At 42.7% G+C, this 15,545-nt stretch overlaps 1 protein-coding gene across 1 annotated transcript in view; it reads right to left on the bottom strand.

Annotated features, from left to right (window-relative positions):
• Positions 1–5,859, bottom strand: part of LOC108799138 (small cell adhesion glycoprotein homolog) — a 13,549-nt gene extending 7,690 nt beyond the window's left edge. Inside the window, exon 1 of the mRNA XM_018570960.1 lies at positions 5,796–5,859. The gene's annotated coding sequence lies outside the window, so the exon portion shown is untranslated. The remainder of the gene's footprint in view (positions 1–5,795) is intronic.
• Between the last annotated feature and the right edge of the window lie 9,686 nt (positions 5,860–15,545).

The following is a 15,545-nucleotide window of genomic DNA, read 5'->3' as shown; positions in this document are numbered from 1 at the left end:
AAACTAATGCTAGTATGCACATTTTTCTAAACTGCTGATTGGTAGCCTACCACTGCCCATGATCAGAGTTTGTTAGACTAAAAAGCAGCCATACACCCTACATTGTACAATTTCTTTTGTCCAGACATTGCACCATCGTTCAAATAGCCCATCATGCACAGACCAATGCAGATTTCGATTATTTGCTGCAGCAATGTCATTCTTACACAAAAATTGTCTATGACCTCCTAGAGCAATAACATACCTCTATGGTATTGAACTCCTTTAGAACGCCTCACATTCACGCATTATCAAACTGCTGCTGGAGGAGATGCTCGGATGCAATTGGCAACTTACCTTCACATCGCTACAATCTAGACAAAAGGTTTTTACCTCACACCAGAATACTTGCAGATGCACACTTCCTACCAATAATACGCTAGAACAGGCGTAAGGCAAACTCTGGCCCTCCAGCTGTAGTGAAACTACCAAAGTCCCATCATGCATCTGCCTCTGGGAGTATTGGCTGTCAGAGTCTTACAATGCCTCATGTGATTTGTTGTTGCACCACAGCTGAAGGTCCAGAGTAAGCCTACCCCTACCAATCCAGTTCTACTATAAGCTCAGATTTTAGGTGATCCATTCCACATACTTTAGATGCAATCAAAAGCTGGCTGTACACAACTTGAAATGCGTATGATTCAGCAGGAAAAATTTGAGCTGTGTGTGGCCCTGTTGGCAACACCTGGTTTGACAAAAGTAAAAACTTCCAATCAACTTTCGAGGAGTTTTGTGGAAAGTGGTCAGCCAAACACTGGCTGCATCCAATTAGTTGCAGGCACGGTTTGGGTATTCAACTTATGTATCACATGGATATCCCATCTGTTAGCCACAGTAAATGCACCATAACTTAGTCCAATCATTTTAATCCTAATTGGTTCTATTGTCATTATATCGTATGTATTGCTTCCGTGAGAGAACATGGAGGCGGCTTCCTGGGCCAATCAGGAAGCCGGGCGGCAGGTAATGACATGCCACCCGGCTTCCCCATTGCCCAGGAAACCGGCTCCATGCTAGCAGAAGTACTAAAGCATCCCTAATTTAAAACAGGGTGGGAAAAAACCCCACAGGAAGGTCAGTGTAAAACCACAATAGTTTTTTTTTTATTTTACAAAAGAGACTTGAGAGTAAATAGATACCAAAATATGTCAAGCCTTGAAACAGGGAAAAACTACATTACCCAAAACTATCAATAGGAAACTCTTTAAACACCTTTATACTACATCATTTTAGAGTTAGACATAAAAGGGCCCCGGGAATTATAGTTCTCAGTTTGGCATGCAAGGCCATAACGAATATGTTTAGTGCCATTGTTTATGTACACATACACTCCCTATACACATGTATGCGTATATAGTGGGGGCTTTTATGTATGCATGCACGCCCTATGCATGTGTTCACATTTATGTGTAGGGGGGTAGGCTTTTACTCCCCCACCCCCTTTTATTAAAAGAATTACTCAAAAATATATCTATAGATATCTATGCGCATTTGAAGGTGACAGGTTTTCTTTATGGAGACGCCAGAGGTCTATTGAACTCCTGACATCTGCACTGTACTCTACCCAATCACCTAGGAGTGCAAAGTCTGCATTCTGCTTGTTGTTTACTTGGTCAGGTCAGTTTACCTACTCCCCCTTGCCTCCTTGAGGTTACCTAAACATGAAGTGCTCTTAGTGGAGCACTTCTGGGTTCATTCTGTGCAGGGCGCCATCTTAAGAACAACAGGGGAGTTTGCTGTACTCTGACTCAGGGCCCATTCACACTAACTCATCGGCTAAAATACTCTATTTTAGCGGACTAGCTAGTGCATTGTAGCAACTTCGGCAGTGTGCAATACAACATTCACTGCCGGAGATGCCACAATGCACTAGCTCACCCACTAAAACGGAGCCGGTCACTGTTTACTTTTTTTTTACTTTGTGGAGTTTACAATGTGTACACTCCAGTCAGCTCCCCACACAGCAGGTTGGCGACATGTGATGTCATCCAGTACACTGCAATAAAATGGAGCATTTTTGCATTTTATCACAGCGCACCACCCACTGTGTTGTGGTGTGAATGGGACACATGGAAACAATTGTTTTCCATGTATCCTTGCAGTGACCTGTATTGATCCAGTGCGGTACAATTCAGGTCACTGCAGTATGTGTGAACAGGCCCTTACCATAGCTGCCTCCATGTTTTGTATACACTATGTTTTTGCTCACAGCACAAGCTCCTGATGCCTGCTGAGCACTCCCCAAATTCCAGACGACAAATGCTTTGAGCTAAATAGCTTTAAGGAAACCTACACAGATAAAAATATGTAGACTGCTTTAAGTGGCTTTTCCTTCTGAAAATGATAGTTGCTTGGCTGTCCTGCAGATCTGAGGGCATCAATACTTTGAATCACTGGCCTCTAGAAGTAATATGCACATTAGTTCTGGATCAGTGAATCAATGTACACAAGTGCAAAGAATATTGATTAATTCAAAAATCAATTAGATAGCGTCCTAAGAGACCGTAATAACAGGGGTACATGTACTCTTAGAGCCCACTCACACCGGCGGTTACCGTGCTGATCTTGCAAGGGAGGTTTTGGGAGTTGAATTGCGTCTCCATAGAAGCCTGTATGGAAACCACAGTGATCGGTTAGGATCGCACGGTCCCCATAGGGACCAATCCGTGCGGCCAAACCGCCCCGGTGTGAACACACACACACACCTTTATGGACCCGTGTTTTTGTTTTCCAACCTCAAATACTATGCAAGCCAGGCAAGTAGTATTTTTGGAATGTGGTCAGCAGGCTACAGACTTCTCACATCATCGCTTAGGGAAGCCTTCGCTTTCTAGGCAACTACCTACATGTCTACACTGAAGTCCTGCCACACACACGTGTTGTGTGCGCGCATGTGGGATCAGTTAAACCCACAGTTTTTCACCTTAAAAGAACTAGATCTATGTTCAAACAGATGTTGGATGAAAAACTTGGTTCAATGTAACACTAAAGTACATCTAAAAGCCAAAATGTTTTTCGTTTTGGACAGTGTGGGGAAGAGTTAATACTTGAGGATCTTGAATGTAAGCAATAAGTCTTAAAAAAAGTTCAATGTTTTAAGCAAGCATCTCTAAAGGTGGCCATACACTCTACAACCATCGCAAGACTTTAGTCTTGCGATGGTTGTACAGGGATTAAAAAAACGTACGATTTGCCTATCTTGGACAGGCAGATCGCACTCTCCATCGCAAGCCCGCCCCCCTGAGGGGCGGGCTTCCGATGACCGCAATGCTGAACGGGCAGTGTGCGCGTGCGCACACCGGCCCGCTCGGCATTTGTCTTCCGAGCACCGTTCTAACCAGCCGAGAATCGTACGATTCCCGGCTGGTTTTCGAACATGCTGGTTCGACAGAAGACGTGCGACCGTACAGTAGAAACGGTCGCACGTCTCCGTTCACACTGCACGATTATCGTACGAAAAACCGATCGCATACGATTATCGTACGATAATCATGCAGTGTATGGGCACCTTTGGGTGAATCTCCTCTCCACCCAAGCCCCCACCATTAAGTCAAATGTATTCCTACTTAACCCCTTGTTAACGCCAATTCCTTCCTCCACTTAGCTAGTTCTTTTTTTACCATCAAGTTTAATTTATTTTGTTACTTTTTCAGGGGTGCAGAACAAGAAAATGCACAAAATTGGGAGAAAAAAAAAATAAAAAATTGCCATCCCACCTTGACATAATAACTGCCCTTTAACGTCTTCCCATTAGCTCATCCCACACAATTATTACTTTTTGTATCACCTGTCCCTCCTACTAGATTGTAAGCTCTCAAGAGCAGGACCCTCCTAACCCTCCTCTACTGAAATTGTATTGTAACTGTACTTTCTCCCTCCATTTTGTAAAACGCTGCGCAAACTGTTCGTTTTATAAATCCTGTATGTATATACTTTACAATGAATGGCACGACAACTCACTGCATGGGTTATTGATGCATGTTCTACTGCACTGTACCCAAGCCAATTAGGAAGAAAGGGGGATTCAATTAGAGCAGAGGAACAGCAGGGAGCTATGGTGTAGCACAGGGGTAGCCAAACTCTGGCCCTCTAGCTGTGGTGAAACTACAAATCCCATGATGCATCTCTCTGGAAGTCATATCCGTGGCTGTGAGAATCTTGCAATGCCTCAAGGGATTTGTAGTTCCACCACAGCTGGAGGGCCGGAGTTTGGCTACCCCTAAGCAGGTAAAAGGAACAGCCATAACCACGTATGCACACAACACATGGGCCACGTGAAATGTTTACTACATCACAAGCCGATTTGGAGGTGCCCAGATTTTAGGACCACAAATGCAAAAAAAAAAAAATATATAGGACACACACTATCTGAAATATGAAAACAAAGAGCACATGGCTGACACTCAAAACCCATAGCCAGCTTAATTACAGCTCTGGATAAAAGTAATGTACACTTCACAGGTTAGAATTAACCAATTTAAAATATTTCTAAAGCCAAAAATCATAATTTTGCTACCATTATGGATAGAGTATGGAAGTCTAAAATCATTTTCTTTTGCTAGCTTGATGTCATTATGGAGATTTCCATTTACTTGTCCTAGAGATTGACCTGGAAGCGAGAGCATTATCTTTCCAATAGAAAATGCCTTTTAAAAAAGGTGCCCATACATCTTACAATTATCTGCAGATTTTCTGTGGTCAGATGGAAAAAGTGCAACGGATTGGCCCAGGTGGAGATTACTCCATCCACACAGTTAAGTGTAGATGGAGGAATCTGTTGCACCTTTTCCATCTGACCATAGAAAATCTGCAGATTATTGTAAGGTGTATGGGCACCTTAACAGTTTTCACAAGTGTCTCTATTGAAAGCTTTCCCCCCCAGTTTCCTGTTCTGGCAGCAACTGAACATTTTGGACTTGCCCCCCACTTTTCAGTCCAGGTGCATTGTTGATCAGGACAACTAGAGAATGAACGGGGACACAGGCAGTAATAAAAACCTTACAGTGCTTCTATCCCACCATACAGCTATAGCCAAGAGGACTTGCCTTTAGTTATACTTTAAAGTGACACTGAACCCATGAGTTAAGGTGCTTGAATGCATTTTAAGACTTAATTAATCTTATTTGTGTATCACAAATAGGACTACAATCTCAATACAAAATTAGTAAACTAAACATGAGATTGTAGTCCCATCACAGTAGTGAGCTTGAAGCGGTGGCTACTTTATAACACACATGGTTATGGGGGAACAAAAGTAGCCACCCTCCAGAAGGAAGGACAGTGTCAGCACCAAGTCAAAGATGATTTGAGCATCTACAGCTGAATGATACACAAATAAGACACCTTTTTGTTATTACTTAAGGTATTTGAATGCATTTAAGATTTAACTCCTGAGTTTAGAGTCACTTTAATCAGCTAGAACATACGCGTTTCCATTTTGAAGCACGCTATGGCTATGAAAAGGTCCTTTATATTTTCAATGTAAAGGCTTCATGATATTTTCTCCAGTCCAGCTCTATTATCCCTTTGGCTGCCATTCCCGGGTGTAGCCCTGTGAGAATTATTTGCCTGCTCTCTGTGGCTAACCATAGAAGGTCAGTTTAGTAAAATGAGATCTCTTGTACACAGCAGGGAAGGAAGCACCATTGTTCCACCATAAACACCCACAGGTCACAAATATACACAACATTGATCAGCTGGTGAAAAAGTTTGGAGGGACAGTCGTTGTTCCCACCGATACTCACCATCCAGTGTCCCCCTTAGCAATGCACAATGTTCTCAGTCCTCCCAGCACAGGTTCAGGAGCTCTCACACAATAAGGGACAGGTGCTGAGCGGCATTAATCAGCCTCCCCGCACCACACCCTCCTGTAACCCTTCTCTGCCCAGAATCTCCCTGATTACATCATTGTGGGAAAACAAAGCGTTTACATGATATCATGATGGCTTCTTTCAGCTTAGGTCTTCAGGTCACCTAGGACAGCAGACTTGTACATGTGTGTGTTCAAATGATTGTGAATACAGGCAAGAATTTTGTGACATGCTGCTGAAACACGGGTGTATTTCCAAAATGAAAGAATAGCACAGGGTGTCGCTGAACATTGTAGGAAAGTCTATAGACTATAGCAGGGGTAGCCAAACTGTGGCACTCACTCTGTTGTGGAACTACAAGTTCCATTAGGCATTGCAAGACTCAACCTCCACAGACATGACTCACAGAGGCAGATGCATGAAGGGATTTGTAGTTTCACCATTGCTGGTAGGCCGAAGTTTGGCTACCCCAAGGTTTGCACAGGTAGCAGCGCCTGTACATGACTAAATAATGCAACTTTGCTCACTGTTCATCTAATTCAGGGATGGCCAAACTCCGGCCCTCCAGCTGTGGTGAAACTACAAATCCCATGAAGCATCTCTATCCGGGAGTCAGGTCTGTGGCTGTGAGAATCTTGCAAAGCCTCATGGGATTCGTAGTTTCACCACAGCTGGAGGGCCGGAGTTTGGCTACCCCTAAGCAGGTAAAAGGAACAGCCATAACCACGTGTGCACACAACACATGGGCCACGTGAAATGTTTGGCCATCCATGATCTAATTTAAGGGTAGGCAACCTTGGCACTTCATCTGTGGTGAAACTACAATTCCCAACAAGTATCTGTCTCTTGGAGTCATGACTGTGACTGTCAGAGTCTTACAATGCCTCAATGGACTTGTAGTTCCACAACAGCTGGATTGCCGAGGTTGCCTACCTCTGATCTAATGTCTTAGGAAAAGTGCACATCTGTGCATTAAAAATTATACACTTTTGCCTCTCAAGGACATAAAGTGTCACTGAACAATCATAGTGGGCAGCAATTTCATCAATGGGCATTTTCTCTGTGTTTTTACTTGCCAGTGTGGAATGCTAACCATGCGTTACTGCAGTCCATGTCAGGAGTGAGTAGAGGAGGGTGGCTACGTTCCCACATACAGTGGACCATGTAGAGCGAACGTAGCCACTCTCAGAAAGGAAGAGGCAGCTTGGATTATTGAATGTTATTTTTAGTGATATTCTGTCCTTTGCTGTCATTGTAAGGGACACAGATGACTTCCAATTAAGTGACTGAATATGAGTGTTTTTTTTAATTGGGTTTAGTAACTTGTTAACGTCTCTGCACTTAAAACCCTATTTTATGCTTATTAGAGCTTAGCCCCCACCACCACCCCCTTTGCATCCCCTCTGCAAAAAACAGATTTTTAACAAGACCATACACCTATAGATAATCTGCAGATTTTCTATGGTCAGATGGAAAAAGCGCAACAGATTCCTCCATCTACACTAAACTGTGTGGATGGAGGAATCTCCCACTGGGCCAAGCTAGTCGGCCCAGCTGGCTCTCAAAACACCTGAACAATGCCTGCATCCAGTCAGATTGCTCAGGTATTTTGAGAGCCAGCAGGGCCGACTAGCAGGATACTGAAGCTTGGCCCAGCGGGAGATTCCTCCATTCACACAGTTTAGTGTAGATGGAGAAATCTGTTACACTTTTTCAATCTGACCATAGAATATCTGCAGATAATCTATAGGTGTATGGCCAGCTTTAGGGAGTGCTAGCAAACGTGTTACTTCGCTTAGCTAACAACAGGTTCTCTTTAAAACCAAGCTCAAGAGAATTGATCAGCTCCTGGGCTTCTGCTCCTGCTTCCCTGTGCTCCATAGGAGTGCAGGCTGCAGGCCATCCGCAGAACATCTCTCAATCCTGGGTAAGATCCTCCCAGGCTAGCTACCAGGGCAAGCCGTTCCCATTCCTGGCGTACAGTGAACGCAGCAAGTCATGGTGTGGTGTAGGAGGTTTTGGTGTGCAGGCATCAAGCAGCTTCTAGACACAGTCCAAAGAGTGTCAGTGCAAGCTGCTTCTTGCTGCTAAGGCCTTGTTCACACCAAGCGCGTTCCAGGAGCAGAGCAGTTACAGACCGGAGCAAAACTGCGTCCAATGTATTCCAATGGCATTTTTAGCTCCAGTTCACATCGCAGCCTTCTGTTCCAGAGCAGGTAAAAAAACTGCAGCAGGCCCTATTTTACCTGCTCTGGAACGCATGCAAACGCATCAAAAATGCATGCAAATGCCCTGGAACGCACTGAAAGCCCATTTTAAACTAAAAAAAATAAAAATATATTTTTTTACCAAAAACGGCCCGGAACGCATCAAAAACGCGGCAATAACGCAGCACAACCCACTGCACTGCGTGTGCAGAAACTCATTCAGATCTGCTCTGCATTTGGTGTGAACAACACCTTAAGGTCTTCTGACAGAGGCCTGTGTAGTAATAATTATGTAAATCACTAATTTTTTTTTTGTTAAATTACTCTTAAAAGATATCTAGGTTTAGGTTGGACTTGATGGACTAATGTCTTTATTCAACCTCAAATACTATGTAACTATCTATGGTCAAAACCTAAAAATAAATAAGTACAGTATTTCTATATTGAATTTCATCCCACTCCTAAAATCCATATCGATCTAGAAGTTTGTAAACGTACTCATTGAAGATGTTCATAGGATGTACTTCCTCAACACACTGACACAATTTCACTCAGCCATGTGAATATGCACTTCCTTGTGTCACCACTCTGACAAAGCCTGCTATTGAACTACAATTCTTTCCTCCTGTTTCACAGTGAACACAGGAAACACACGCAATGTAACATCATCACTGTTTGCTGGAAGCAATGCATGATGGGATATGCATCTTGAGAAATCGAGATTGCAACAACACATCAAGCAGCAGGGGGGGGGGGACGCAAAGCACACTGGGGATCCAGGAAGTTGATGAAAGCGATGGGCAGACAGAAGGCAGCACTCACTACATAAAAGGGATAAAGTAACCTTTGATTACATTATCAAAAACATCTCTAGTATGTATTACTATCTATGATGTTATAACAGGATAATGTATGCTGGGACTTTACAACTCCTTTAATGGGATCATTTATATTTATCTATTATTATTTGGGTATATAAAAAGTGTATTATAGAACCAGTGTATAATTTTGAAACATGCTTACAACAACCCATATGCAAATAGACCCATGGTGCCAAGCAAGCAGCCCACTAGCACTCTGCGTGCTGCCCATTGTCTTCCAGACCTATAATCAGGTCTGGAGTACAGTGGGTTGCATGCTGAGGGACAGTGGCTCCTGTGGGCTTTAGCACTGCAACTGCCGGCTGTCAGTGAGAGCCACGGGCAGCACTAAGCCTAGATGCTGAATTGATTAGCTCCTGGGCTTCTGCTCCTGCTACCGAGTGCTCCATAGGAGCGCAGTGCGAATGTGTTGTCTGCCACTGTAACAGTGAGTTGGGGTATCATTTGAATTGAATGGCACTATAACGCATGCATGCACAGAGGTGCAGGTTACCATGCATTGTGGTAATGCATAGTAGGACATATGTTTTACCTGCATTAACGCAGCACAACATTTATGAAAACAAACCTTTTGTGCAGCCCTCTGGACATGTTGATGTTCGCACTTGAGGCTCCCTATAGTAACTAAGTTGACCACCATTGCTTTATACTATTGAGAATGCAGCAAGAGGAACTATACATGGCTCTGTTACAGGAATTTACACTCACTTTCTGTCCTGCTGACAAACGTTTTACCAGACAGGAATTAAGAGAAAATCTGCCAGAGGGACACAAACAGCTATACAAATCTGACTTGGGTTCTAGCCTTCACCTACACTGCTAAAGAAAAGCATTTTTAATTCTGCCTGTGTTGCTGTTGCAGATCTTCCTTCACTTCCTGTTTGGTTAAAATGTTGTGTGCAGGACATGAAGTGAGCGTAAATCTCACTAATGGAGCCCCTGATAGCAGTACAAATCTGACAGTGGTACTATTCTTCCACAATCTATCCAATACTAAAGAAGAAAGTTTTGGCTGGACCTAAACCTTCACAGGATTAATGTAAATATATGGTTGGTGCTGTCGGATGAAGATAGGGTTGCCACCTGTCCAGGATTCACCCGGACAGTTCGGGTTTTGAATGCTGTGTCCGGGTTTCATGGCACCAGGAACCCGGACACAAGATGTCAGGTAGACGGGGGCAACCAAAATTAAGATAGGGGCTACTGCCCCTTACTAAAAATAGTCTCAACTGTGATATTTACATATTAATGGGTGGTGCCTTTTACATATGAATAAGCCATGACTCATTCTCCCCAAAAAATATGTCTGCGTGTCGCTAGAGTGTTCGGGTTTCGCTTGCAGTAAAGGTGGCAACCCTAGATGAAGACCACGGTACTATGGTCCATTCCAACTTATAGCACAGATGTGTAGATCTATGAATATTAAATATTCACAATTTTGCCTCAGCTTTGCCTCCAAAGCTGGGATGGCACTAATGTGTTAATTATTGTTTCCCTTAATTATTGTTTCCCTAAACTACACAGCCAGAACACAGTGCCCACACCTAGTCTGACTGTATAAAGTAAACATGCAGGATAAAGTAACAGGATCACTTAGGGCCCATTCACAACATAGCACAGAATCCATGCTTAGCATATGCTATCTCACAGTGCACAGTACCACATGCTAGGTGCGCTGGTGTGTTGTCATTCATTCTCAGTGGCACTTCAATGCACCTCCTGGTGGGTGTGCGTTGCAGTGATGTGCACTGCATAGTCCTGCAATAACATGCATTGTCAAGTGGTGGTAAAAAGTCTGCATTGCATGACTTTTTTTTAGCGCAACACACAGTTTTGTAGTACTGTGCATTGCACGGCAGTGCAACATCTGCCCAATGGAAGGTGTGTTGGGATGTCACTGAAAAGAAATGGCAACACAGTGCACCTAGTATGCGGTACAATGCACTGTGCAATAGAGTGCACTAAATGCATTGATCCTGCGCGTGCAACACTATCATGTGATTGGGCCCTTAATGCCCCCACACACACTGCTTATACTGACTGGACTGGGTCACTTACACAGCCTGCTTCCCACTCAGTACTGCATAATGGGAGGGAGGATCCAGCGCCATGCTCCCCCATATCCTGAATAGACATGAGCCTGGGCTTTGTATGAACCAAGTTTGACAGCATTTGCCCAAGCCCCCTTGAAACTGTGACTGCCACCCCCCTCCTGGCCCAATCAGTTGCAGGGAGGTGCCTTAGCTGCCCCGCGGCTATTTGGCGCAAAGGGGCGGGGAATGTCCGTACCGCAACTGCCACCACTGATGGGCCAGAATGGAGGAATGGTGGTCACTATTTTGAGGGGGCTTGAGCGAACTCACTGCTTTTTCACTGTGCCAGTAAAATGGGTTAAAGCACAATTAAACCGTTTTTGTTTTTTTTTGCAGATATCTACTGCTAGCAAGTAGTAGATATCTGCAAAAACATTAGAAAAAGTTTAAAAAGTTACCAAATAGGTAAAAACTTACCTGTGTCTCCGCCACTCGCTCCCGTCCGAAGATCTGAAGATTCTCGAGCGGGCATGAAGGATCATGGGGCGGGCTTATGCGCAGTAGAGATCTTCGGCCAGGAGAAGAGGAGAGACGCAGTGTAAGTCAATGCATGCAAATGGCAATGTGCTCGTGGACAGACACCGTGGGACGCGAGGAGACCGCGCTGGATCAGAGATCGGCACGACGACTGGAGGGACTCCTGAAAACTACTGGAAAGAAGAAGATGATTGGATCAAGAGGCATTATTTATGGTAAGTCCTTAAAGCAGCATGGGGGGGGGGACTTTAATCTCACTTTAAGGTTTGCACCAAGCACAATCTCATCACCTGAAGTATCCAATATTTTACTTTGCTCCAGTGAGCTAAGGACTGCAAGCATTAGGAGCGGGTGGTGAGGAAGAGGGTTGGCCATTTTATTTATTAGGTTATTTCACCCTGCAGGGGCAAATCACACTATTTAGGGAAGTGAACACATACTGTATATGTTTTTTTTTTTTTATTGTATGGCTTGTGTAGGCTGGCCCAAAACTGTGCACTTTGTTCTATGACCTTTTTCATCTTTACAGTACAAAACACAAAGTTTACAGAGTACATGTTTTTTTTTTCTTTGGGTGCGTCTATTCAAAGTGGACATAAATCATACATAGCACCATTCCTTTAAAAGTCGCTTTTATATGTGGGGAAGGTATTTTACAGCCTTGCAAAGAAGCTGCATCAAAAATGCAAATCAGAAGCAAAATATCCCAGGAGGTAATTTAAATAGTTGTCCGTGTCATGACATTCTATTTCAATCCTTTCTTTGTAAAATATAGAACGTTATGGGTGATTGCTAAAAGACGCACAGAAATTGATTAGTCATTGAGGGTAACTGTTTTATGTTCAAACACAATTCTAGTCCTACATCTAAATATCGGACAGCAGTTATGTAAATTTTAATTGGATTTAGTGGTATGTGCCTTAGTAGGACACCATAAAACGGCTGCATTTTAAACTGCATTTTCTGGAACAGACACGGCTTTCAGCACCAAAAATGAATAAATATTCAGTGCAGATGGTTACTACGCTTGTTTGCCGGTGAGGCTCCAGTTCTGTATGATGGATAATTGGATCTAAGACCTTAGCCCAAAACATGCTGTACTTACTAGCCGGTATTATGATCATGAATTTGACTGTTCCTGTGAAAGTTGCTCAGCATTTTATGTTATGGTAAGGTCTGTGCATGTAGGCCATTCAACCCTCTGTCAAATTATAATTGTCTCCTTTTACATAATAATTACACAGCAGATACAACTAATATATGCATGCTTCTTGGACTGCAAGAATGTGCCACAAAAGAACCAGAGTATTGACTGCTCAGTTTCTCCATTGCTTCTACAAACATCGGCCCTAAGGAGGATCCTATAAGGCCTGGTGCACACATCATGAACCAGCTCCCACCATTTGTATGCACTGTCCATGGCAGTCACTGCAGCAGCCTACTTGAGTCAACTGTGCCAAAAGCTTGTTACCTAAAGTCACCCAATCAAGGTCAATGTTTCTACTGCTCCAAAAAAGACCCTCCTCCCCTGCTACCATGTTCAAGCATTGATGTGAAGCCTAACACCCCTTACGTTCCTCTGTTATGATGGTCCTTTTTTTCAGCTGTGGGCAACATGCCGTTGTCAAGCACTCTCCCTTCAATTCGTCCTTAAAGTGACACTACACTCAGGAATTGCATCTTAAAAATGCATTTAATTACCCTATTTACAAAAATGTATCTTATTTGTGTATCATTCAGCTATAGATCCTCAAATCATCTCTGAATTGGTGCTGACATTGTCCTTCCTTCTGGAGGGGGGCTACTTTTGTTCCCCATGGTCCCTGTGTGTGTTGTAAAGTAGCCACCGCTCGATGCTCTCTCCCGTGATGGACTACAATCTCCTGGATTGTATGAAGATTGTAGTCCACCCCTGGAGCAGGCTTGGAGCGGTGGCTACTTTACAACAACCCAGTGGCTACTTTACAAAGCACCAATTCAGAGATGATTTGAGGATCTACAGCCGAGTGATACATAAATAAGGTACATTTTTGTTAATAGTTAAGGTTCTTGAATGCATTTTTAAGATTTATCTCCTGAGTTTAGTGTCACTTTAATCTCGTCATAAAAGTTTCAGCAAACAAATTTTGTAAGTGATGTCCCACCAGCAAACATATGTGTATAAGCTAGAGTTTAGTAGATATGCAACCATACTTTAGAATTTATTAGACATGTGCGATTCGTTTTGGAAAGATTAGTTATTCGGACGAATTTTCGGAAATTCTGAGATTTGGATGTGTCAGAAACGACAGAAACGACAGAAACGACAGAATGTATAAATGGCATCCCTTAGATGCCCATTTTCATGGGAATGTAGGGACTTTAGGTTAGATGCATTTTTGGTGTTTTTCCCCAGTTTTTGTATTTTAGTGCACTGCCTCTTTAAGAGTATCCAACGGTGGATTTTTTTGGCGGGAAAACATCGCCATGAGAATGGATGGCAGTTGGGATTTATGCCCTATATAAGGAGGTGCGGATATGATTAAAATCATCCAGTTGGAATACAGTTTTGAAGCTTCCCTCCCTCCCTCCCTAGTCGCGGTATTTTTATGTGGTTTGTCACCTCAGGAGAGGGGGACTATTCCCTTGATTAATATATTGCTCGAGTTTCGAAAACTGGGCAATATGGTGGAAGTATAAGAGTTATTGGTTGATTATTAAGATTGGTTATTAGAGTATGATTTAATATTTATCCAATAAAAATGCCGCGGCCAATTAATGCCAATTAAATTAAAAGAGTGTTGAGTGATTATTTATTTAGAGTTTAAGTTAATATAAACATATGTCACATACAGTCCCATGACAGAAACGACGAAAGCAAACGAATCAGAATTTCCGATTCCGAAATGGAATTTCCTTTGGGGCGAATTTTCGTTGCAGCAAAGTGACATCAGAGGAAAAAAAAAAGACTTCTTTTTTTTTACAGTCTGCAGAAGAGGAAAAAAAAAAGCATGGGGTTCTCCACCCAATTCATACCAGACCCTTTAGGTCTGATAGGAATGTTAGGAGGGACCCCCCCAGTTAAAACAAAAAAAGTGCGTGGGGTTCTTCCCAAAATCCATACCAGGCCCTTCACTGCCAGGTTTTCTGCAATTCCAAAATTGTCACCTGGACAGAAAATTAAAAAAAGAAACTTTCCTCTGGGGATGCAGACAGCTGTAGAACCATCACAGTTTTCTAAAACTGTCAAAATTCATGTGATTAGCTCACTGCTTTTTCCAGAAGTCTGCCCAGAGCGTGGGGTCAAATTACAGGCATCGCATGCAACAGAAATGTAATGTTTTTGTAAGATACTACGTCACAATCTCGTATGGATAAGGGAATGTTTGGGCTATGGGTTTTCTTCTTCCATCACTAAGACAACTCAGACACTCCATTTTAGAGTCGGTTTAGTTTACAAAACTAGTTGTAGGTACATTATTAGATAAACATAAACTTTATAATACCCTATTTATATATTTGCCTTTGTGTTTCCAAAGAAACCAGGAACTGCTATTATTTAAATAGTTGTTCTACCACCTCACAACTGGTTTAATCATTCCAGGAACTGTTTGCTAGCTGCTTCTTATGGGGAAGCATAATGTTTTACTCCCAGAGCTATTATTTTAACACTTTGTTCTCCATTTAGCACATACAAAGGAAGTCTGGATGCTGATAGCAGACATTGAGTTAAAGTTCTAAGTCAAGTACGTACCTTGCAAGATGATTAAAGGCTGTGTATGTCTAGCCTGGACTGTTCCGAAGTTAGTGGCGATTTTAAGCACAGACGTTAATGCGTACTCAGATTAAGGCGTTTCCTTGCTCTTACTCTACCAGTTTAACTACAATGTGGAATGTCAAGTGACTTTGTTTTGCTTTTTAACATATTAGAACCACAACCCATACAAGACTGATGAGAATCACTGAAGTAAGTATATTAGAAACTACATTTTAAAATGAAAACTGTTAAAATAAAAATAAAATCTTTAGGAGTATACAGTATAATATATGCCTGAAAGT

This window comes from Nanorana parkeri, unplaced genomic scaffold, assembly GCF_000935625.1.
Source record: "Nanorana parkeri isolate BGI_ZX_2015 unplaced genomic scaffold, ASM93562v1 scaffold1638, whole genome shotgun sequence".
Taxonomy (NCBI): Eukaryota; Metazoa; Chordata; class Amphibia; order Anura; family Dicroglossidae; genus Nanorana; species Nanorana parkeri.
The sequence above is the reverse complement of the archived record's forward strand: the minus strand, read 5'-3'. Positions and strand labels throughout refer to the sequence as shown.